Raw genomic sequence first — 25,963 nt, 5'->3', positions numbered from 1 at the left:
GATCAGAGCTGCCCCTTGGCGAGCAGCTTCTGTGCGGGACACATCTTGGCAGGTCTCCAGGGGAAGATGGGCAGGAAGGGGTGGGAGCAGTCAGATGGCTTTGCTGAGGCTGAGCCATCCCAATGCTCTGCACTTGGAGGCTGGTCAGAAACTCTTTAAAGCCTCCCCGGAAGTTTCTGCAGCTCAAGTGTCCATCACAGAGTGAATGATCCCCATTGTCTCCCAACTAGCCTCCCTGCTTCGAGTCTTGCTGCCCCATAGTGTCCTTTCCACGTGGCAACCAGGGCAACCCTGGTGGCACCTAAGTGGGGTCATGCACCCCTCTGCAGAGCAAACCGTCCAATGTGTCCCCAGCACACAGAACACAGCCCAAAATCCTGACCGGGGCTTTGATTTGGTCCCCATTACCTCCCTGACCTACTCATCTGCCACTTTCCTGCTCCATCACTCTGCAGCAACCTTACTGGCCCCCCAGCTAGTTCCTAAACACCTCTGCACATTCGGTTCTCTCTGCCTAGAATGCTCTTCCTCCAGATACCCACTTTCTCCCTCACTTCACTCAGGTCCCAGGTCAAGTGTCACCTTGTTAGAGAGGCCCTCCTTCCCCCACAACGCTCTCCTCTCCCTATCACTTCTTCTTGTCTGAAACAACCTCAAACTTAATGACAAGTTGCAAAAAGAATACAAAGGCCTTTTTTCCTGAACTATTTGAGAGTAAGTTGCCAACACGATGCCCCATCAGCCTCAAATGTTTAAGTCTGGAAGTCCTACAACAAGAATATTCTCCCACACAACCATAATCCAGCCAACCAGATGGGGAAGTTAACACTGGTCCATTACTGCTATCCAGTCCTCAGACCTCATTCAAGTGTCACTAACTGTCCCAACGACATCCTTTACAGCCAAAGGACCCTCTACACAATCCTGTACCTCTTACTTAAAAATTATTAGGAGTTTCAAGACAGCGACAGCAGAGCATTAAAACCAAGCATGGGATCCTGCGCAACTACAAACATCTCACGCCTGTGACGCTCACCTCATCTGTGTTCTTAACGTTGCTCCATTATCAGATGGTAAACGATTCAGCTTCATCTGTTGCTGGTGATATTAACTTTGATCGTCCATTAAGTGGGGGTCAGCCAGGCTTCTCCACCATAACGTTAATCTTCCTCCCCTTGCGGTTGGTAAGTGTTTGTCTGCAAGAACTTATATCAATATGAACACAAGGTTTCAGATTTTATTTAATGGTTTGTAACTCATCACTATCATTGTTCATTTCTTTATTTATTACCATGTTTAAGTTTACATACCGTCCACTTGGCTTTCCTTCTACAAGTATTAACACATGTCTAAACAAGTGTACCTCCCACCACAAAGAGAACACAGAGCACTTCCAGCACCCCCAGAATTTTCTGATGCTGCCCCTTTGTAGTCAAGTCTCCCTGTCAACCACTGAACTCTGCCCCTACCGTTTTGTCTTTCCCAGAATGTTATATAAATGGAATCACACTGTGTGTGATATTTTGAGATTTGAGTCTTTTGCTCACTCGTGTTGTTCCCTGAGTAGGTTTCCATTGTATACGGGCATGCAATTTATTTATCCACTCATCCAATTGTTACATTAAAATTTCTCTATTCAAATTAATGAAGCTGTCTTCATACTGGATCCTCACTGACAGACAGTATGGGTCTTGCATTTCTAACAAGTTCCCAGGTGATGTTGCTGCTGCTGGCCCAGGAATCATGCTTGCATGAGCAAGGCCATAGAGAGGTGACTGTGACAGTGATGCTTGGAAGGGGTAGGGCTGCAGGCCGCGAAGGAGGGTGCTCCAGCAATGCAGGTGAGCAGTAATGAGGGCCTGAGCCAAGCCATGACAGTGGAGATAATAGAAGAGACACAGCAGAAAGATGGCCCAACAGGCTTGAGGGGTGGGGACACCATTGCCAAGAAACCGGAGGTGGAAGCAGGGTGGAAGCGTCTGATCTTGGCGACCCCTGTCTGAGTCCCGGGAGACCGCGGCTCCCTCTATTTTAGAGGCAACGTATACCCGAAAGCTCTTTTCTGCATTTCCTCTTAGCACAGGCAGCATTAATATTTTTACCATGGAGTAAGCTACAGGAAATCGTTACAGAAATATGCATTTAGTAGCAATAGTCTAATTTCCAAAATCAAGATTCTGATTCAAAAGACATCACAAAAAACCATGACAGGATTCCAAGACCTCAGATTCTCTGACCCCAGGAATAGCATATTCTAGACAGAAGGGCTTGGACGAATCACTTGGTTTCCTCCATTCTAATATTGCATTCCCTCAAGAAACATCACTTTATTTCCCTCCAATACTACGAGGCTAAAGGGACATTTTGTCCCTCCCAAGACCAGTGCAAAAACCTTATTAATATTAAAACTTCTTCACTGTATAATTTTAAATCAAAAAGCATTATATTAAGTATGATCCCAATTTTGCAACCACGGGTAACAGATGCACTAGAAAGTCTGGAAGAAAACAATAAATATCTTAGAGTGATTATGACTGTTTTCCTTTTGTTCTCACTTATTTGTATAATATTTTGTAATTGTCTTCTACAATAAATATGCTTTGCTTTTGTAAGAAAAAGTCCATGAAGGTTCGTAAATGTTTGAAAACTCACACTGCTCAGATTCCAGGTAGGCACTTGGTACTTATTAACTCATTAGCTGAGTGAGGGAGTGAGAATAAATGAAGATGAATGAAGGTCAGAGGCACAGTCTCATGCAGGGTGTCCCTGATCATCTCCTGACCTTCTGACGGATGGCTGCCGCCTCCTGTGCTTGCAAAGAAGTGAAGCCAATACAACTCTAGGCTGGCCTTCTGTGGCTGCGGCTCCCTGAACCCACCCACAGATCACTCACAGAAGAATAACGTCACAGAGGGGCGCGCCACAAGGGAAGTTGTTCGGCTTTTGTGAATCAAAAGCACAGCTCGGAGGCCCCACCTCTAGTTAACTGCAAGGATAAAGGTGAGTGTCTCCCAGGTAAACAGCCTGTCAGCAGCTGTTTGAGACAAATCCCAGAAGACCAGACCCCTGCTAGCCAATTAGCAGCTGCTCGTCTGAGAAGACATTATGTTCCGGGGCCTAAGAAACCTGCTGGTATGTTTCAGTTAGCTTCGCTAGGGGTTATTATTCCACGCTGAACAAGAGAGGATCAAATGGTAGGGGCCTAGTTTTAAAATGCAAGCTGTGCCTTCAGAGGAAGGGTAGAAAATCACGCTGCAGCTGAGAAAACAGACTGATTGCAGTCAGTGTGGTATTTGCTAATACTGTGTAGTTCGGATGTAGTTACTCTGCCATTGGTTGTATGAACGTGCTTTGATCAGAGCAAATAGATAATCTACTGAAAGTCTCCATTCATTCAATATACATGCACGGAGCACCTGGTTTATATGTTCCACTTTAGCAGCCAAGTGTCACAGCATTTACGATAAGAACTAATCTTTCCCACCTACATGGGAGTGATACGGGCGGTGGTGCGCTGAAGCTGGTTTGGACCAGCTCTTGAAAGCCCATTGTTAAATTTTCAGGATTTTTGCAAGCCAGTTGTTAAATACAACCATGATTTAAAAGTAAATTGTGGGCTTCCCTGGTGGAGCAGTGGTTAAGAATCCGCCTGCCAATGCAGGGGACACAGGTTCAAGCCCTGGTCTGGGAAGATCCCACATGCCGCGGAGTGACTAAGTCTGTGGGCCACAACTACTGAGCCTGCGCTCTAGAGCCCGCGAGCCACAGCTACTGAAGCCCACGCACCTAGAGCCCATGCTCCGCAACAAGAGAAGCCACCGCAATGAAAAGCCCGCGCACTGCAACGAAGAATAACTCCCGCTCGCCACGACTAGAGAAAGCCTGTGCACAGCAACGAAGACCCAACGCAGCCAAAAATAAATAAATAAATTTATTATTTAAAAAATGTAAATTGTATAAATTTACACTTAAATTATATTTAAAATAAAGGTAATAAATACTCAAATTTTCTATCTCTTCCTAATTATTTTACTACATTTTGCTATTATCTATGGTCTCAAGGTTATTTTCTACAATTGTGCTTATATCTTGGAAATACTACATGGCCGTATGCTACTACGCATCTCAGGTTGGTAGCGTGAAATAATGGAAGGAGCATTTACACCACAGAAATTGGCAAACACTACAAACCAGGGCTTGGTTTCTTGTTTTTCGTTGCTTGTCCAGACTTAAGAAGGTGATGGAGAAAACGTTAATGATGCAGATTAAACATAACCGTATGTCCTATCTGTGAATGCTCGATTGTGAATAACACCAAAAAATGAGGAAATACTCTTCTAGTGTTCAAAAACTGTGGTCTGATTCCGGGAAGACGCCACATACTGATGAATGAATGGGGCGCCTACATGTCTTCATTTTTTTCTCTTGTCTTATTCAAAGGACATAACAGCATCCACCAACATTCATGTTTAAGCCACGCTCATCTGTCAGTGCTTTCAGTGACTTTGCTGAACCGGATGGTAATCAAACATTTACTCATAGTCTGATTTTGTCCATTCGTGGTCTGATCCCAACTGTAGACTGACAATGGATGCAAGAGTCCAGCGGAAATCAACAAAAGCACTCTGCAAGTATCAATTGGCTATACAGAATTTACAATAAAGAGTACTGTGTATTGTATAATTATTTGTGAATTGTGTGCTAACACAATGAGAACAACTATGAATATCAACTTGATAGAAAATTTAGTGATAAGAAAACCTACCGGAAATGTGAGATAAGAGAGTGTAAAGCCAGACTGCATTCTCCACTAGAAAATGACAGCATAGCATTTATAAATCCTTCGGGGAGCACCGTCATCCCTCCCACCCATCAAAACCAAAAGTTTACCAAAAACTATGGCAAATATAAAAGGGGAGGCTAGTAATTGACAACAGTCCTCAATGATCGATTCTTTCGCTAGTTCTAGATAAAACAGCTGGTTCTGTCGTGACGTCTTTACCAAATTTATCATGCAATATTAGAAGTCGAAGGCAAAAGAACAATCGCGCTTTTCCTATACACCCCCCAAAATGGTTACGTGATTACTGATAAGTTTCTTGAAGATGGTGACTTTTTTTTTTTTGCTGTTTGAAGGTGGAGAACAGGATGTAGACAGACTTGCGGTATTTGGCACAGAATCTGCCTCAGATGATTGGGTGAAATACAAGGTCTAGGTATGCAACATAACATTTAAATGTAGTCCAGACATGAGCTACCAGTTCTATACATCACATATATTGATAAGAAATAGCAGCACCCCTTGTCTGTTTGTTTTACTTCCAGGGAGTCTGAAGAGAGTCACTGCAGACCTTTTCATATCATAAAAGACTTAGATCCGACATGAGACCCTGAATCCTTCATGATCGACTCTGAGAAAGCAAGTATCGTCGTTTTCTCTAAGATATACAGGAATAAAACTACAACCATGAATTTACACACATATTATATGTATGCAACTGTGTTTTTCATTTTCACAATAAAATCTTTTTAAAATTTGTTATTAATTTTTCATATTTCATTATGTCTTTTTTAATGTCCTTCTATTTTATTAGTGTTATTCTATCTTTTACAGCAAAATAGTCTTACAGGGCACAATTCATTGTGCAGTGAAACTGCCTGCAGCAAAGATTCTTACAGTAAAAATACCTAGAACCAAACAAATGAGCTGTGCCGTCCTCAGAGTTCAGAGGCTGCTGTCCCTACCAAACAAGGGACATAGGATGTGTTTCCAATGGACCAATGAACCAGCCCGGCAGTCCAGCATTGTGTGGGTTAAACAAGCTTTTGTGGGCTAGCCTAGGAATCTAACTACCATTTTTAACAGTTTTGGGGGGCATTTAAAAAATAAACCATGTGGGCTTCCCTGGTGGCGCAGTGGTTGAGAGTCTGCCTGCCGATGCGGGGGACACGGGTTCGTGCCCTGGTCTGGGAAGATCCCACATGCCGCGGAGCGGCTGGGCCCGTGAGCCATGGCCGCTGAGCCTGCGCGTCCGGAGCCTGTGCTCTGCAACGGGAGAGGCCACAGCAGTGAGAGGCCCGCGTACCGCAAAAAAAAAAAAATTAAATCAATCAATCAATCAATAAATAAACCATATGGGCAAGATTGCCTGTTCTACCAAAAAAATAAAAAACGAACAAACAGAAAAACGAACAAACACACACATGCTACCCCATCCAATTAGCCAGCCCCCAAATATGCCATCATGGATATTACTTGACTTCGAGGGGTCTGAATCCTATTGCCCCAAAATGTATACCTTCCACTTCTCTATGTGCTACAGCCTGCATTGACTTAATTAAATAGCAGCACAGCAAAAGTAAATCAATTTGCATTCAATGCAGCATGATTTGTGGGAATTATTTCTCCCACTGAATTCACCACACCAGTTAATAAAAACACATTCAGGGCTCTGCCGGTGTTTGAGGCAGGAGCTCTGCAGGGGAGTCACACGTGCCCCAGCTGGCATGGGGAGTGACACCTTCTCCCCATGTGCAGTCTCTGTCTCCATACTTCACTTCCTCCTTTGGTCCTGTGCTGCTTCCGGGCTCATTCAGCGAAGTGTGTCCAGGTTGTGGAGAGCAGGACCCCTGCTGGAGCGGCCCTCAAGCAGAGGACAGGTTGGCTTTAATTATTTGTGTTAATTTCTGAAAGCAACAGAGATGTCTGCCGAATGACAGAGCATGTAAAAGGCTGAGCCCATAATTAATCTTCCCAGAGCATCAGATTCCTGGCAAGCTTGGTGAGCTGCTGCTCGCCCTACACGTCCTCATGGCCCTCTCCAGCCCCTCCACACATCAAGTCAATGTATGTGAACCCGAGGTGGGGCAAACAAGCACAGTGTCCATAGCTCAGATCTGTGAGATCCTGAGCATGAGGACAGAAAGCCCCGGGGTCCCCTGAACAGGTGTGGCAACAGCAGGAAGGATGCTAACTGAACAGGAAACGGTTCTATCTTTTTAATTGTGTGGCAGAGCCCTTCCCAGCCTGACCAGCAGCACAGCTACGTAGAGACAGTAGTTTTGCTTTAGCAAAATGGACTCTTTTTGCTTCCTGCCATTTGTTTCTTTGTGTGTAGTTCTGTGTGAAAGATCTACACTCGCTTCCTGAACTCTGTTTTCCTCCCAAACTCTGGAGACCAGAGAGCTGACAGGAAAGAGAACATCTTCCCAGATGGTCACCAAACCCCCAGGAATGTAGGTAAAGAAGGCTGCATTTTGTGGTAGAAAAGCAAAGACGCCTCCCTCCCTGCCCCAAAAGTGTGGATGTGCCCACATTCCTGCTGTAGGGAATGGATTGGTTCCCACCTGCAAGGGTGATTTAAAGGGAGTAGGGGTAAATTAAAGGGGATTGGGGGACTTCCCTGGTGGTCCAGTGGTTAAGAATCTGCCTTCCAATGCAGGGTACTCGGGTTTGATCCCTGGTCAGGAAACTAAGATCCCACATGCCGTGGGGCAACTAAGCCCGCGTGCTGCAACTACTGAGCCCACACCCCACAACTACTGAGCCCTCACTCCACACTGAGCCCACACGTTCTTGAGCCTGCACACCACAACTAGAGAGAAGCCCACATGCTACAACAAATATCCCGTGTGCCACAACTAAGACCCAACACAGCCAAATAAATATTTAAAAAAAAATAATAATACAAATAAAGGGGATTGGGGGGGCAGGACTCAAGTTCCCAAGCCTGATGCTTCACACTGGACAGTCTATCAGATTCGTGTGCTTCCTGACACCTTTGGTCAAAAATAATCACCTGCCTTCTGTTAGCAGCAGACAGATCAACGTGACCTCCCTTGAATCTGAAGGCTCCCCAGGAAAGCCATCTCCAGCCCGGCCTCAACATGTCCTTAAAGTGTTTCTCTGATTGGTTCATTTGAGCGCCCCTCATTTCACCCGCCCTGCCTGCTTCTGTTTGGGAATCCAGTCCTTCTCCATGCCCAGCAGTCTAGCCACGATGCCGGCAGGCAAGACAGGGAGAACAAGGGGCCTTCCAGTAGAACCTGTCTTGCAGTTTAATAAGAATCACTCTCCCTTGCATGTGCGTATGTAAATACGTAATCTGAACAGAGACAAGGATGGAGACAGCTTCCTGCTCCCTGGTCTAGCACTGGGGCCAATCCCAAGCCCCACCAGGGCCAGGTGGGGAATCAGGGTTCAGCAGTCTACACTGGGCATGCCTGGGAGAAGACTTGGTTGGAGAGAGACCCCAAAGTCTGCTCTGTTCCCCTCTGTCTATCTAGAAGACACAACGCAGCATTGGGCTGATACTGGAGGTTGGGGAAAGGGTGGGAAGGTGCAAGGGAGACGCTCAAAAGAGAAAACTCGCTGACCCATGTCAGCCTAACCAACTCCTACACATCCTGCAAAGCTCAGTTCACAACGTCCTCCTTATCACAGATTTCCCTGCCCCCCATCCACCTGGCTTCTCTCACAGGTTCCTGGCTCCATTCTGTGTTCCTACGACAGAAAGGGTCATGGCTTCCCCGGCCTGTGATACAAAATAATTGCCAAAAATACCTGAGTTTTACTAGCTTGTTAACCTGCTGACCCAAGCCTTAAGTTCATCCTCAAAGTATCCCCCAGTTATTTCTGTGGGCCTCCAAGGAGTGCAGTAAAGGCACTCAGCAAGCCCTCCGGGTAAACTTGGGCCGTGGTCTTCACCTAGAGATACTATACCCCAAGTCCCCTCGAGGAAGACACCCCCATCTGCCCAGCAGATGCCCTGGTGGAAGGTCTTTCCTTCCTGGTCCCTCTGCCTCTCTGGGCTTCTCTGGTCTGTGGAGCAGCACAGGGAAATGGCTCTCCTTCAGCTCTGTGCCTTATTTCATCACCTGGGCCTTGAAACACTCTGTGTGTACCCCGACTCTGAAGAGGCCCCCTTCACCTTCTGTTGTTCTCCCCTTTCTGTTGATCCAGCCTCTTAGACCAGGCCGGAGGAGGGCGCCATGCTGCCCCTCCAGGTTCCTGTCTTTTTCTTGATTATCCTGGGACCCAAGCATAAACCTTTCCTCCCCCTCCTTTAAGAAAACAAAACAAAACAGGAAGGTAACCAGGCTTATGAACGCATACAAGTTAATAACGTGGTCAGGGCAAGTAACTGGCCACATTCACACGATGTCTGCTCAGACTGAACTGGGGACACCAGAGACACACACTAGCACAAGTGCTAAGGACTCTAGTATAACATTTGTCACATTTGTTGTGATTCCATCGCCACAGCCAGCCTCCAAGCTCCTTGAGGGCAGTGAGCACAGACTGTTCATCTTTGTGTTCACACGCGCATCCTGGCACTCAGTGAATAACCATCACAACAACTGGCATTTATTGGGCACTTACTGTGGATGGACCAGTGCAGGCTAGGACTTGTCCAACGTGTCCAAGTTCCTAAATAAAAGTTGTTTGCATTAAAAGCTGAGAAAGATGAGTGATTAACCTTTAACCCCTTTCTCTACTCCCCCTGTTAATTACCAAACCTCCCACAAGACCAAGACAGTATGCACAAAGGTCCGGGACATGACACAAAGACAGTAAAAGGCCAGAACTGTGTGTTATTAATCTTTGATCACAGCACCCAGTCCTAAGATATACTTGATACTCATTCATTTATTCAACTACTGTTTATAGAACAGCTACTAAGTGCCAGGCGTTGTTCTAGGCTCAAGGATACAGCTGTGAACCAAATGAAGTCCTGGATCTCATGAAGCTTACCTTCTAGTCAAGGAAACAGACAAAGGGCAAATAAATAAGTGGAGATCCATAAAATGGGATAAGTGCTAAGAAGAGAAATTAGGCAAGTCAAGGAGATGAGATAAGGAGTGGAGGGTACATTTCATAAAAATCTGTTAATTTGAAATCCAAATAGACCTTTATCCTGTTCCACATGTACAAAATGCACCAGATGAGTATTTGTGAGCACGTTATCATTGCTCTTCTATCCTCAGGGAAGCCACTGGTAGAGAGAATAATCCATGTTTCAGCCAGTAGAGGGCAGCTGAGCGCAAGACATATTTCTGGGAGCTGAGCTCACTAGGAAAAACTTCTCAAGAGTTTATTATTATTAAATTGTCGCCAGGCCACAAAAATACTTCTACTGTATTGAGAATTTTCTTCCTTACTTGTGCAGAACCAGTAGTCCAGCCTAATAGTAGTCTTCCTAACAGGAAGAAAAAATTATTTCTTTTCCAGGATTTTCCTGAGGTTGAGTTCACGAGCTACACACACAGAAATGAATTCACTGACTTCTCACAGCCTAAAGAGATTTTTATCTGCAATGTTTGCTTGACTACCCCCTCACTTAATTAACCAGGATTCGATTCATGAAGTAGTCAGTTGTTTTGACACAATGTAGGTCCCAACAGAGTAGTCATTGAAAGAAAGGGGACTAGGAAAAATGGCTGGATCTTTAGAGAAAGGAATCAGAGAAAACCAATAAATTATGTTCCTTATTACCCCCAACCTACAGCGTGACCCCACTGATGAAATATCCTGGAATTCAGAGTGGGTACCTAATCTCATCTGACTCAGTAAGCATTAAGATTTCGATAAAATTCAGGACCCACAAAATCACCACCTGTGAAAGTGGGTCACACCTCCATCTGCCCCCATGATGTCCAGCACACACAGGAAAAACTCAAAACATATTTTTACTGCAAGGCAGGGGGTGGGCATCTGATAAACATCCTCTTAACTGATGTGCCCTTTTCCTGGAGACTGAATTAACAGCTCAACGACTTGGCCTCTACAGTCACCTCCCAGAGAGTCATTTATGTTGCCTGCTGGCTTTACCTGACAGCAGGTGCAAGGTAGAAAAACCATGCATCCAAACGTTGAAGCACAATAATAACTTTAATAATCCCTATCATTTATTGAGCACTTTCTATATACTATGCTCTATTGTCCACATATTACACTATTCACCACCTCATTCAACCATATAATGATGTGGACATGGTCCGCATTTTACTATGATGGAAGCTCAGAAAGCTGCAGGAAGAGGGTGGGATTTCAGGCTATCCATAAACAGCTCTAAAACCTAAACTGAAATCACTATCTAATTCTTGTTTAATGGAATTTTGGGGGCAAAATTTTTTTGAGATGCATAGCTTCTGTAGAAAATGAGGGACATTATAACCTGGAGAGACGCGTGGTTCAGAGCAATGGACTGACCCAGAAATCTGCAGAAGATGAGAAAAAAATAAGTAAACTTTTATTTTCTTTTTCACGCTTTTTAAGTTCATCTATGTAGGGCACCCATTAGTAAAATCAGACTTCATAAAAGAAACTGGCAATCCATGTCATGGTGGTGGATTTCATTTCAGTCTTTTCCTTTCTGAACATAAAACATCTGTTTTTGATCTGTGTTTGTTCACAAGACCTTCTGTTTCTCTGATGGAGCACGAAAATGTCATCAAAAAGCCACTGGAAAATGTGCACAGTTAGTGACCTAGGAGGTACGTAGTCACATCACAGAGCACTGAAACAGCATCAGCGGTATCCCATCTTATCTTCCCAACGTCCTGCATCCCTGTTCGGTTGCCTATACACACTTGAGAAGGCTATTTTGGGAGAGTCACAGTAGACAGAAGCTTCTTCAGCCCCCAGGGAAATCTCCAGTTCAACTGGAGGGTGTATCCAGGAGACACTGGAACACCCGCATCTGGCTCAGTGGCGCCCCCTGTGGAGAATAGGAGAAGGACCGGCGGACTGCCCTGGCTTCCTTAAAAGGCATCCTTAGCAGGTGGTGCAGAATCTCTTCCCCAGTAAACCTTTTGATGTGCCCCCCCACTTCAAAGCCTTGTTAACAGAAAGCAGACGTGTCCACTTACAGTGATAGTATCACGCCTCTCTGTCTTATGAAACCCTGCACTTTAACCAACACTGTCACACCCATTACCATCTCATTTAATTTAAACAAACGGACCAGTTTAGCAAAAGCAAAAAACTTCTCTTCTCAAAATAACTGTTAAATAAGCCAGTTTAGTCTCTGTTCATTAGCGCTTTGCACTGTTCATCACACCCATGTAATTAGCGACACCTCTGCTACCAGCCTCCTGGGGTCCTCAGGCTTCCTCAGGGAGAAAGTGAACCTTAACGAAAACCAACCTGGGGAACAGGCATTAGTGTCACTGGCATTGAGGTGACTCAGAGTCCTGGTGGGTAAATGTGTTTATCTGGGTCACTCAGACTTGACTGAGCACTCCTGGGAGGGTCTATCTTCAGTAAGTACCAGCTGTGGAGCAGAGCATGGAATTTGCCTTCATTCCTTGAAAGAAAAACTTCATTACACAGTCTACGGAGAGACATAGTTCCGAAGATTTGATAAAGAGAGGGTTCCGATGTCTGCGTGCAGCGAAACTCACCCAAATCCCAATGGGCACCGTCTGACCCCTGTGCCCTGTGGGCCACCAGCTGCTTCTACGCCCACCACCCCTCGTCATGCAGGGTCTCCTGGCCTCTGGACTCTTGGGTCCTTCCCTCCAGCTCTCTTTGCATCTTACTCCTTCTTTTCAGGGCCTTGCACTTTCTCCTGCCTTCTCCAAACTTGTCTCCTCACACACATTCATTCACTCATTCATTCCTATCTCTCAAGTAGCTGATAGGATATATCAGAGTTCTAGGTGCTGGAGTGACAGCAGGAAACAAAACGAGGCCCGCACCCTTATGTCCTTTACGTTCTACTCAGAAAGACGTGCAGCAAAGAATCTGCATATAATAAATATACTGCTAAGTGGTGAACGGTGCTGTGAAGAGGAAAAAAAAACAGAAATAGGAAAAGACAAGGTGGGAAGGGGAGGTGTGAGATAGGGCAGTGGGTCTCGGTCAGGGGAGATTTTGCCTCCCATGGGAATTTCCCAATGTCTGGAAACACTTTTTACTGTTACAGCTGTGAGAGTGCTACTGGCATCTGGTGGGGAGAGGCCAGGGGTGATGCTCAACAGCTCACAGGAAAGCCCCGCACAACTCAGGATGGTGCAGCCTCAAATGTCACTAGTGCTGAACTTGAGAAACCCTGAGATAGGGCATTTCCCAATAAGGGGGCAAAAGCCACACAGTATCCTGAACAGGGAAAGGTAAATACAAAGAATTATTAACAGGGAGGCTGGGGAGAATTAAAGACAATTCTGAAGAATACAGAAGCATCAGCTGTAAGGCTCACACACTCCCTCCAGGGCTGAGATAGACCACCCGAGGATGAGCCCAGCTCCGGAGCTGAGATCCCGACGTCCTTGGAAAGGCCGGGGCTTCAGTTCACTGGCTGGTAGGGAAGTCACGGCTGGACCACGTGGAAATCTGACCCCTGGGGTGCCGCTGCTGGGGGCCCAGCCCTGCTGGAAAGGGAGCTGGGGAAGGAGTCTCTGAGGAAACCAAAGAGCTGGAGAAAGCGGCAGTGCTGCAGGAGACAAATGGTACAGAAAGTGACTGCAGGAGCCTCACGCTAGAGGACAGGGTGCCACTGCGCCTGTCAAGCACGGGAGAAAGTGTGCCCAGCAAGAGCCCGGAGCTGAAGAAAGCCCACCAGGTATGAGGCCAGCAGGTGGATGCGGAGGAGGTCAGGAGACAGGATTGCAGGGCCGGCCGGCTGGGCGGTGCCCGGCCTGGAGTGCGCAGGGTCTGCGTGTGGGTGCGAGGCACAGGGAGGTGGCTGTCAGGCCAGGGCCAGGGCCAGAGGTGCGGGCACCGCAAGGATCTGCATGCCCTGCACGTGCATTGCACGTGCATGCCCTACTTAGCATTGCCTTTGCCAGTAACAACAATATTTTTGAAAGTGTACAGAAATCAAGAGTAAACAAGTGCTTCCATATACATTATTGGATTTTTTCCAATGTATTAGCAACTCTTTTTTAATCATGAACATTCTATCATTCATCACCTTACTCATTGGGCCTTTTGTCTCTTTCCAGGGTTAGGCTGAACCTGGTAAAAGTTGCTGGGGTGGAACTGGATTGGGAAGGTCTTGGGGTCAAATATAACCAGAACGATGTACGCTCAGGAGACCTGAAGATACAGCCAGGATAGACCAAGATTGTTACCAAGAGAACCCAAGTTCGTAACCAGAGATCACACAGGGCTTCACATCAAATCCAGGAAGAAGAATGGAAATCAGAGGAAGAGCCGCAGTGTCTTGACTGGGAGGGTCTCCATGAGGTGTCACGACCGAGAACAGGAGCAGGGTTCAGCGCGAACCTGGAGAGGTAGATAAGCAACCTCTTCATTTGGTGCCGGTACCAAATACAGCCAGAATGGGGGTTTACAGGAGCTTTCAGACAGGCCGCCAGCAGGTCACCTCACAGGCTCTGCAGTCACTGGAACGTGAAGGAGATGCATTTTGATAGGGGATTAAGTCTGATAGAAGCAGGCAGCCTTTTTCTCTGTAGGTTGGTCTCACTTGCTTTGAATCCTACAAAGAGCTTTAATGTGGGGTGAGAAGCCCTGTAAGCCCTCAATAACTGGGGTGTCCTTGCCACTTTTAAATAATTAAACTAAATCAAAAGCCTTTTTACGAGAGAGAATGGAAACTTTATATGAAGCGGGCAGTTCAGAAAATGTCGTAAATCATTCAGAAAGAAAAAGAGAAAGAACCAGCCCGGGAGGAGGAAGGGCTCGCTCAGCCTAAAGAGGATTGTCCGGTTTTGCACACGCATTCTTTTGTTCAGCAAGAATTGACGTCTCCGAACACCTGTCTTCACTAGATAATTCTTTCACTCTGCTCCTTGCTGCTTGGGCAGAGACAACCCTTTCTCTCTCTGTAGCCAGAGAACTGCCCACTGCAAAGTTCAGCTACAGAGGTCCACAGGGCAGCTGCCCCTTCAGGAATTCCCTCCTCACTTGCCGTTGGCATTTGATTTTGTGAGTCTCCACTGCCTTATCGGTGCAGCTCAGGAGGCAGCAGGGGGTGGCTCCATCAGTCCCGGAGAAGAATCACCAATCAGGATGGTGCCGGAGCATCTCTTCAGATGCTTCATAATAAATGCTTCCGTGGGCAGTGCCCCCCCACCAATCAGGATGGTGCCGGAGCATCTCTTCAGATGCTTCATAATAAATGCTTCCGTGGGCAGTGCCCCCCACCAATTTTGACATGGGGAAGGATGATAAAATCAAAGCTCCCCGTTGGCGACAGAATTTCTGCCCGTGACCCCAGTTCTACTCAAGGAATTAGTTTATACACAACCTGTTTAAAAGAGCACACATGACAAATCTCTCAAAAGTCAGTGGAAACAGCCACATTTAAAATCTCAGTAAAGAAAAAGAACCCACCCAGTGAGAAAACATGCAAGATTAATGGTCTCCCCACACTGCAGGGAGAAATCAACACCAGCTGGGGGATAGATCTGTCAGAGGCAATGAATGACGTGGGCAGAGGCTGCCGATGAGTTCATTCAGTGCAGAATCTGAAATATGATTTACTGTTGCCCACAGAACATGCAGGAGTATCATTCTTTGCAGAGGATAAATACTCCCCGAATACTCATGGTCCAGCTACAGAATGCAACTTTTTTTGGCTTCTTATTTTGTCCTGACCCTGTGCCCTTGTTGCCGTACAATGCATGGGGTATGAAGTATGAAAATTACAAATATAAGTTTTCTTAAGTAGTAGTAAAAAAGGCAACGTGGGGCTGCCCTGGTGGCGCAGTGGTTGAGAGTCTGCCTGCCGATGCAGGGGACACGGGTTCGTGCCCGGGTCCGGGAAGATCCCACATGCCGCGGAGTGGCTGGGCCCGTGAGCCATGGCCGCTGAGCCTGCACGTCCGGAGCCTGTGCTCCGCAGCGGGAGAGGCCACAGTGGTGAGAGGCCCGCGTACTGCAAAAAAAAAAAATTAAAAAAAAAGGCAATGTGTTGGGGTTGACATATACACACTGCTATATATAAAATAGATAACTAATAAGAACCTACTGTATAGCACAGGGAACTCAATACTCTGTAATGACCTATATTGGAATAGAATCTAAAAAAGAGTGGATATATGTATATGTGTAACTGACTCACTTTGCTGTACAGCAGAAACTAGCACAACATTGTAAATCTACTATACTCCAATAAAAAAATTAATTTAAAAAAGGCAATGTATTCGTGATAAGCATTTTCATAGTAAAACCACCTCAAGAAGTCAACTTCCTATTTGCAAGGACACTTGTTTATTCAAATACGTTAGAGGTATAACTATACCAAGTGTATATTATTTCCATGTAATGCATAATACATTCTTTAAATTGAAACTGAAGCTGGTTTTAAGAGATTCTGGTTTAAATGTCCTTGATATGTTGGAGGGCATACGTTTCCAGCTGCCCAACTTGTATAAGGCAAACATTTCTATAATGGCAGCATGATTACCTGTTAGGAGAAAATAAATTCAAATTATGTTCATATCGTTTAATTCCTATGGTGTCAAACCAATGTAACTGATTTTAAAATATTTTTACCAGACATGAGACTGAATTAACTTTAGGATTTAAATCCACAACTAATCTAATAAAGACAGGGCTTGAATCCCTAAGTCATGTAAATGTAAACGGCATTTCACTTCCTTCCCCAAACCTCTCACCAAAGCTTATCACACACAGCCTTAAATGTCCCCTCCTGGAGCATCCTGACAATGGCATCCTGGTGATCACAAGTAGTCCAGCAGCAGAGTCACTGCCTGAAAAGGAAAGTGAAAGAAAGCAAGAGAGCAAAGATGACCCACAAACTAGGGCAATTCTGCCCAGCTGAGGGTCAGTCGGGATCCGAAGCAAGCAGCCCCCAAGGCTTCCAGGTGAAAAGCCTTAAATTGGAGACACTCAAGCTTTGATCTTAGACTTGATTTTTTTTAAACCGAAAAGTGAGACTTTTCATTAAGATCTAAAACTGACCAGGAAAGCGGTGGAATCAGACAGGTCAAAAAGCTGGGGAAGGAAAGGCAAGGATGGAGAAGAAGCCTCAAGTTTCTCTTGCTGACACTGCATCAAGTCTAGTCCATTCAGTAAACTGGTTACACCAGTTCCACGGGGGCAATGTTCCCAGTCATGCAAACCTTGGACCTTTTGTGGATAAGGGAGCTTTCTGACATGTTGGATGGACACTCACGTGGGCTCCAGGTAAGCTTAAATTGGGGCCAGTAAACAAAACTGCTCTATAACCTTAACTAACTTTTAAGTTTGGCCATCCCGAGCTAAGGGGGCAACCCTGGTCTCCACTCTCCTGTAGCCACTAGGGTATTCATGATTCTGCTCGGAGAATAGTCATCTGTTAACACAGAGCCTTGAGACACTCTCTTCAGGGGAGGGGAGACGTGCCGCATCCAGGCCACCAAAGGAATTCTGCGCTGACATCTTAGGGATACGTCAGCCTGCCTGGTGAGGGTGGTCGCAGGTGCAGACCCAAGAGCTAGAAAATGTCAGGCTTTGCTCAGCAAGTCCCTTCTGTGGCTGAGAGGGACTGACGGGCTTGGAGGGAATACAGATGGGACAACTGCTTAAAGCAGCCGCCTGAATCCACCAGCCTCTCCTTGACCCTTTAGAGTGGGCGAAGAAAGAGAGAAGGTAAATCCCTCCCAGCGATCTCTCCCTCACCTCGCGGAGACATTACCTTTCTGTGCGTGTGAGTCTTTCACGTTCTAAATTTCAAGAACTGGTGAAGAGCTACACCTCAGTATTCCTCCCTATTTACAGTTTTCTTTCTGAAATTTTTGGTGTAGAATTGTGTGTGTGTGTGTGTGTGTGTGTGTGTTGATGTATTAGTTTCTTAGAACTGCTGTAACAAATTACCACAAATTTGGTGGCTTAAAAGAACAGAAATTTATTCTCTCACTGTTTTGTCCTCGGCTTCCAAAGGACCATGTCTTTCCAAATTGGAGGCCAGGCAGGTCTTCTCTGAGGATCCCATAGAAGAAAAAAAAATGTTGTTTCTAAAGGAAAATCATCTGATACAATTCTGCCTTCAGTGAAGACATTTTAATTATGTAAAACATTTAGATGCTTGTTGTCTTAAACGTCTTCATTGCAGAAGATGATCTGGGATTTATGAATTTCATAACCAGAAAGTCCATTAAAGTGTTATTCTGCAATTAATGAGAAAGTCTGTCCTCTATCTCTAGAGGAAAATAAACATTACAGGCAGCTTCAAAAAGAGCAGGTCTTTTCTGAGGCTTCCACAGAAGAAAAACAATGTTTCTGAAGAAAAATCATCAGAGACTTACAATTCTGCCCTCAGTGAAGACATTTTAATTATGTAAAACATTTAGATTCTTGTCTTAAACATCTCCACTGCAGAAGATGATCTGGGATTTATGAGTTTCATAACCAGAAGGTCCATTAAAGTGTTATTCTGGGGCTTCCCTGGTGGCACAGTGGTTGAGAGCCCGCCTGCCGATGCAGGGGACACGGGTTCGTGCCCTGGTCCGGGAAGATCCCACATGCCGCGGAGCAGCTGGGCCCGTGAGCCATGGCCACTGAGCCTGCGCGTCCGGAACATGTGCTCCGCAACGGGAGAGGCCACAGCAGTGAGAGGCCCGCCTACCAAAAAAAAAAAAAAAAAAAAAAAAAAAAGTGTTATTCTGCAATAAATGAAAAATCTGTCCTCTATCTCTAGAGGAAAAGAAACATTACAGGCAGCTTCAAAAAGAGCAGTTTCTTCCTATATTGGTGTTTCCTAGGAAAAAAGAAAAAAGAGTGTAGGCACCCCCTGAGCACCCTGTTGTATGCAAGAATGAAGGGATGGAAAGAAGGAAGAAGGGAGGAAGGAAAGAGGACAGGAAGGCAGGGAGGGAGGGAGGGGAGGCTGCTTGGTCAAGTTTGCAGAACTTGGTCATATAATATTTTAATTCTTTGTTTACTCATTTGTCTCTCTCACTACAGTAAGCAACTGAAGAGCAAAAGCTGTGACCCAATCAATTGTATATCCCCACATAATGGGGTCTAACAGGTGGTCGGTGAAAGTTTGATGCGTGGATTCATGGATGGATGGATGGACACATGGATGTGTGGGTGCATGGATGAGTACATGGGAGGGAGGGAGGGAGAGAGGGAGGGAGGAGGGAAGAGCACGGATAAAATGTTAAGATATGCAATCATCCTTTCCCTTCCTTTGTACCATTTGAAGTGAAACATGATTCTGTCAGCCTTTACCCTCTCGTTAGTGATCCTCATGGAGATGAGGGGTAGTGAGAGTATAAAAGTCTCCAGGTTGCCCTTAGGGCCTTGTGTGGTCTATAACCCACATGTTCTCTCCGCCCAATAAGAGCTGCGAGCCTGTGGATCCCGGAGGAGAAACAATGAAAAATACGGTTTTGACCTTCGATGCCTGGCATCTGCTTAAACTTTTGTAGAGGGTAGTGCTCTCTCACGTCCTGACCGCCTTTTGACTCCCGGTAAGGAATTTACACTGGGCGTCTCCACCTCACACTTGAAGACATGAAGGGTAACCAAGTGATGCGAAGAACCAAGGTCAAGCAGCTGGAGCTTAAATCTAGGTTTTCTGACTCTCAGTCCAGGACTTATTCTATTTCACCACAAGTTAAAACACAGTATTGGTGGGTGTCTTCGTTTCACAGCAAACAAAGTTCCTTGTTAATGTTTAAAGTCTCGGGAGTCTACCTTGCCAAAACCATCAGTTACTGACATGATGCATCAGGAGTGAGAGAACAAGCTGTCACCTGCTCCCAGGACAATAATTCCGCGTAAGCCATAGTTAATAACACCCAACAGGGAGCTGAAAGGTGATCAATTCAACCAGAGGAAGAAAGCAAAGTGTACTGCCAACACCGGAGAGGCCCTTTGAGGATGCGCTGCTGAGCACCAGGCTGGTGGAAGGAAAGTCGCCTGGACCAGGTAGCTGGGGCCACACTTGTGTCTCCTGTCAGTGCACAGTGACAGGGCCATGTGTCCTTGAGCGGGTCACTCGGTTAAGCATGCACCACTGGAAGAGCAAGATGAAGGGCAATCCCTGAAGGTGATGTGGGGATGCGTCAGCCGGGCTGCCAGGCTACGGTGGGATAAGATCACAGGCACCGTGAGAGAAAAGGCACATGTGGCAGAGCTGTGCTTAAAGGTACACAGCCGTGTCCAGGTGATGCTGGGCCTGTGTGAACATCACCGGGGCATCGGCTTAGGGCAGCGATTCCTGTACGTAGAAGCAGGAGGCTAGAGGACTGAAAATGGGCTAAAGGCAAATCAGGGTAGATGTTCTCCACCTCCAGGCCACCCCCTCCTCCCCGTAGGACTGGTGAAGAGGCAGCAGGAAGAAGACGATATGGCAGAAAGTGAACAGGTTTCTGAATCACACAAGCCTTGCTAGATGCTGGCTCTGCAAACCATTGGCTGTCAACTGGGTCCAGGTTCTACAGCTCCTCAGAGACCCGGTTCCCTCACCTGCTTGAGCAAAGATGGAAGTACTCCACCCCGAGAAGTGCACACCCTTTATGAGGCCCTTAACGTATCTGAATAAGGCTAAAAATGTCAAGTACTCATCGAAAGACTCCTTAATTCCTCCAGGACGTGGAGTGCTCACTAACCAGACACAGCAGCACAGGACCCCCAGTTCAACTCCTGCTCATCACGAGTCATAAAAAAAGGTAAGAAATTAAGGCATGTAATGACCCAATGGTGATTATCTTCTCTGAAAAATAACGTCCCTTAAACAGTGTTACAGATTAGGAATCCAATTTGTAGCAAGATTTTAAAACATCGAACTCCTACCCTCAAAGCTAGCATTGCTTTGCACTGAAGCATCCACTGTGGCTCAGTTTAATCTTACCCGTTAGCTTACGTGCTTCCTTTCCTATTTCCCCAAATGTTAGAGCTGTATTTCCTTAGTAGTACCATGACTTCGAGACTCCACAGAGCTGTGTTTAAAAAAGAAAGAAAGAAAAAAAAGGAAAAGGAGGGGGGAGAGGGGAGGGGAGGAGGAGAGGGGAGGGGAGGGAAGGGGAGGGGAAAAGAAAACAGAAAAGAAAAGAAAAGCCTCTTGATTTAGCAGGATGGCATGTCACTTCTGCTTTCAAGTTCTACCAATTAGCCCCAGCACGTGGCTTCTCTCGGCAGCCTTCTGCTTCCCATCACAGATGGTATGGAAAAGTCTGACTGCTGACTTTCTGGCTCTCCTTTCCTATCTCCTCTCCCCACCGCTAATTTAAGAAAGGCTACATGGTACCAGGACAACTGTCAGCCCTGCCTCGCTTCCCCGGCCTCTGCCGCCTCCAGCCAGCCCCAGCCCCAGCCCCTGCTGGTCCCCTCCAGAACCCAAGCATGATCTGACAGCAATGGGAAAAAAATCAGCCTCCTTAGCCAGGGTGGCATGGGATTAAGTGACACCCCCCGATGCGGAACCAGTGACCCTGAGCTTCTGGACTCCTCCAAGGTCCAACCGCCTCGAGTCTGAGCATCCCTGCCCTTGCAGTCTGGGTCCGGTCCGAGGAGCTGGGCTACCCCCTACTGTGCTGATGCCTCACTCACCTTGGGCAGGGCAGTCCTAAAGTCTGCAGTTCATAGGCCATATCCTAGCTCTCGAGGGCCACTTATTTCTCGATGCCTATCAGCAAGTAGACAGGACTCAACAGGCTCTGTCCATGCAGCCCCGGCTGTGATTATACCTGTCCAGGCCAGCATCTCCACCTGGGTGCTTTCCTAATCCAAACACTCACTTCCTTCACTTAGCTTCCAGAATGCAGGGGCTAGCTCCCTTGGCAGGCAGGCAGGGCAGGGCAGAGCAGAGCCCTCTGCTGGATGGGAGAGAGCAAGAGAGATGAGGTAGGACAGAGTCTCAGCAGTTCCTGAGGACGAAAGTCCAATCTGAGTCTGTGGGAATGGAAAGAGACAGCTTTCCAAACATTGCAGGTAATGGGACAAAAACTCCTTACTGATGGCTGCACGACAGGATGCCACTGCTGCCAGGGAGGGGCAGAGAGAGATTTATTCTAAGGAATTAGCTCATGGATTGTGAAGGCTGGCAAGTTCGAGATCTGCAGAGCAGGCCAGCAGGCTGGAGACCCAGAGAAGAACTGACGTTGTAGCTCAAGTCCAAAGGCAACCTGCCAGCAGAGCTCCCTCTTCTTTGGGGAAGGTCAGTCTCTTTTCTATTAACACCTTCAACTAATTAGATGGGGCCCACCCACATTATGGAGGGTAATCTGCTTTACTCAAAGTCCACTAATTTAAACGTCCATCTCATCTAAAACAAGCCTTCACAAAAACATCTAGAATAATGTTTGATCAAATATCTGGGTCCTTTGGCTCAGCCAAGTTGACACATAAAATTAACCATCACAGACATGGTGTTCCAGCTTCTCTTCCTATCATGCTCCTACACGAGCCCTTTTTCTGGCCCACTCAGAGACCAGTGACAGTTCCCTGGACACACAAGGAACTTCAGTAGCTCTGGGCCCTTGTCCATCCCCGTGCGGTCCCAGAGCTCTGTTCCTGTGTCTCAATATATTTCATCACAATTAGGTGTTTACCTGCCTGTCTGCTCACTGGGCTTTGACATCCTCAAAGACACCTTCAGTCTTTTATCTTTTATTTATTTATTTATTTTTGGCTGCGTTGGGTCTTCGTTGCTGTGCACGGGCTTTCTCTAGTTGTGGCGAGCGGGAGTTACTCTTCGTTGTGGTGCGAGGGCTTCTCATTGCAGTGGCTTCTCTTGTTGTGGAACACGGGCTCTAGGTATGTGGGCTTCAGTAGTTGTGGCACGTAGGCTCAGTAGTTGTGGCGCACGGGCTTAGTTGCTCCGTGGCGTGTGGGCTCTTCCCGGACCAGGGCTTGAACCTGTGTCCCCTGCATTGGCAGGCAGATTCTTAACCACTGAGCCACCAGGGAAGCCCCTCGGTCTCTTATTCGTCCTCGTATTGCCAGTATCTAACATAGTAGTTGGAACTTGAAGAACTTCAGTGATGTTTGTGGAAAAAAAATTGGTCCAGAAAGCTGAAGACACCAAAGATGAGGGCTGAGAGGATAACCAGGGACTGAGAGGGACAAGGAGATGGGAATTCAAAACGTCACAATGAAGCCCAGAATCACTTCGGGCTCTGGAAATCACAGAAGCCTTCATCAAGGATATAGTATTTGCATTGTGCCCCAAAGGATGATGGGATTTCAAAACAGGTAGAGATGGAGGAAGGGCATTTCAGTGAAGGCAATGCCGTCAGTAAAAGCCCAGAAGTGGGAAGATGCAGAGAATGTTCAGGGAAGGGTGGATAGAGTTCTTTCAGAGCATAGGTCACATGGAGGTGGGGAAGGAGGCTGGAAAGGCAGCAGGGACCAGATGCTCGCAGCCTGCGATGCCGGGCTCGGCACGCTGGATGTATTCACATGCGGTGATAAACCATCGGAGACTGTCTACACCGGGCAGGGGTTGGGGAGTGACGTAATGGTTCAGGACAGGCTGTCACTTCTGCCTCTGCCTGGAAAGTTATTTGAGTGAGGTCACTGATGTGCCAGTCCTGAGAGGTGAGCTCACTGATGCTTGAGTGAATTAAGTGCCAGGAGTGGGCAAGGGAAGCCACCTTCACTGTCATTCATTTGCAAACCCTAGCCGGGGCCAGAGATCTGACTGCTTCCATTTCATTTCGTGGTGTCATTTAGACACTATCTGAAAGCAGTGAAGGAAAATGTTCCAGATGCGGAAAGACGAAAACAATGGCTGGGCTTTAGTCCTGGCTGCAAATGCAAGCAAACAAAAGGATGCGTGGAACGATGTCATCAAGATCATCCCTAACATGGGTGGAAAGGTGGGGCTCAGGGGATGGGGGCTGGCGTCCACACCTCAGCAAGGCCTGGGGTAGGGGGGCTGGGCTTCATGCCCTCTCCTCTGCAGCCTCGGGATGACCATGGTCTGTCCAGGAGAGTCAGAACCCGGCTCACTCCCTGAAGCACCCACCCAGGGAGGCCGGATAGGTGCAAATAGGCTGGGGGCTGCTTGGTAGTTGCAATCCCTCCACCCTCTGTTGTTTTCCACTTAGTTCGGTCTTAAACATGATTGGGAAGGAAGACCTACCCAGAACATCTTCTTCAAATGATTTCCCTGGCCATGAGCATCGAGGAAAGAGCGAGTCCCCACCACGCCCCTCGGATGCCTCCTCCCTACCGGTCGGAAATTCGTTGCCTGGGGCCCTCTGTTTCACGCCTGCACCTCCCCTGAGGGACTGAAAGATGCTCGTGCCTATTCTCTTGGGTCCCTCACATCTGATAAGCCTGGCCCGGCAGGTGCGCCCCCAGTAACCCCGGGTAGCGGGGGTCCAGTTTCCTGGGCCAGGGCTGGACGTGCACTCAAGCACGTTGTCAGCTGGCAGAAAGCTCTGCGCATAAAACACTCAACGCCAAAGTTCTGAGATGCAGGGCGGAGCCTGCCCCGCTGTGCGCACCCCCAGGCGGTGAGATGCTCCCCCTGGGCAAGCTGGCTGCGCCACTCCCATCCTATTTTATTCCTAACTGGGTGTTGGCTGCAGTGCTTTGGAGTGATGAAATCAGAGCTTTAGGAAGGAGAAAGAAGGGCAGAGGACCAAATATCCCAAAATATTTCTTCTACTAAGGTCTTTCAGTGAGGAAAAAAATAGACAAAATGATTTTTCCATTTAAGAAAAGGAAAAGAGTCCTTAGTAGGAGATTAAGAAAATGAATGAAAGGCGTATTAAGCACAGAGGTATTTTGTTTATTCCCTACAGGCTGCATTTCACAAGTATTACCTTTCTTCCTTTAAGAAAAAAAAAAAACGGTTAAATGATAGGATAAATTGTCTACCTACAGCCTCATAAAACTTTACTGAGGCAAGAAAGATCATGTGGCAGGTCCTCGGAGCTCTGTTTCTTCCAGTAAAACGGCGAGTGGTAGGTAATTCCAAGGGCTCAGGGGTCCCCTGACTCCCTAAGATAAAGCAGGTGGAGCATTACAGACTCCTCCCCAAGAGAAAAACCACGAAGCCCGATTCAGCAACAACAAGATTGGATTTTGACCCTTAAGCACCAAGGAGGGAAGGGCACCCTGTAAGCGGTAAGGTCCCTCCAGCTCTGCTACCCTGTGTCCCATTGTTCCTGGGGCCATGAAGGGCAGCAATACTGGGCGGGCGGCCCACACTGGGCACCGAAACAAGAAGAGGAGATGCTTTGGGTGGATTCATTCAATGAGATGGACAAGACTGGAAGAACACAAGTTTCATGTGAATAATAATCTGGCCCTTAGAAGCAGAAACATATCACATCTAGCTTAAGTGCAGATTATAGTAACAAAGGATTCGTAAGGCTGCTACCCACCAATCCACCCACAATAAAGCCGGATATTAAACACATACACACAAAAACAAAAAAAGAAGAGTAGATCCTTCCCAAGTTCGCCACCCACTGCATTATCTGACTTAGCCCTCACTCCAGCTCCATGGGTTAAGGAGGTCCTATGATCATCTCCATTGTTCACATAGAAAACAGAAGCCCAGAGAGGTTAAATAATTTGCCCAAGCTCACACAGCTAGTAGAATTCAAACTCAGGACTGTCTGAGCCCATAGCCTGAGACCCTGACCTTTTTTTTAATTCTCTGCCAAACGGGCTGGCCTGAGTGCTGTCATCAGCTCCTTCCCATCTAGCCCTGTCGGGTGGCCTCTCAGGGTTAGGGAACAGGGAGAGGAACATGGTTGAGCAGAACAGCCAAAGCCTAAGTACAGGGGGAAAAACAGGGACACAGATATGGGCGAACGATACCCCATCCATTCCTCCAGCAATGATGCCACACTTCTTCCAGTACCCCTGGGGGTGACCCCCATTCTGTGACTCCAACTGGTCATAGATAATTTTTTGCCCAGATATTCTGGGTCTTACCGACATAAAACAGAAACATCAAGCCTTGTGAGATGCAGCATAAGACGAAAAATTTAATATATGTGACCTCCTCCTTTCCCTCCCTTTCAGTCTGCGCTGGGATGTGCCGGGTAACAGGGAGTGTGTTTACAAATGATGGTGTTT

General features: G+C 46.9%; 1 protein-coding gene across 1 annotated transcript in view; it reads right to left on the bottom strand.

Moving 5' to 3' along the window:
* The window catches only part of CD83 (CD83 molecule), a 178,351-nt gene that overhangs the window by 64,233 nt on the left and 88,155 nt on the right, over positions 1 to 25,963 (bottom strand). The window contains exon 2 of the mRNA XM_073810349.1: positions 1,037 to 1,205. The gene's annotated coding sequence lies outside the window, so the exon portion shown is untranslated. The remainder of the gene's footprint in view (positions 1 to 1,036; positions 1,206 to 25,963) is intronic.

The sequence above is a fragment of the Tursiops truncatus genome, chromosome 10 (assembly GCF_011762595.2).
Source record: "Tursiops truncatus isolate mTurTru1 chromosome 10, mTurTru1.mat.Y, whole genome shotgun sequence".
Lineage (NCBI taxonomy): Eukaryota > Metazoa > Chordata > Mammalia > Artiodactyla > Delphinidae > Tursiops > Tursiops truncatus.
Note: the sequence above shows the minus strand (reverse complement) of the source record. Positions and strands in the feature narration are given on the sequence as shown.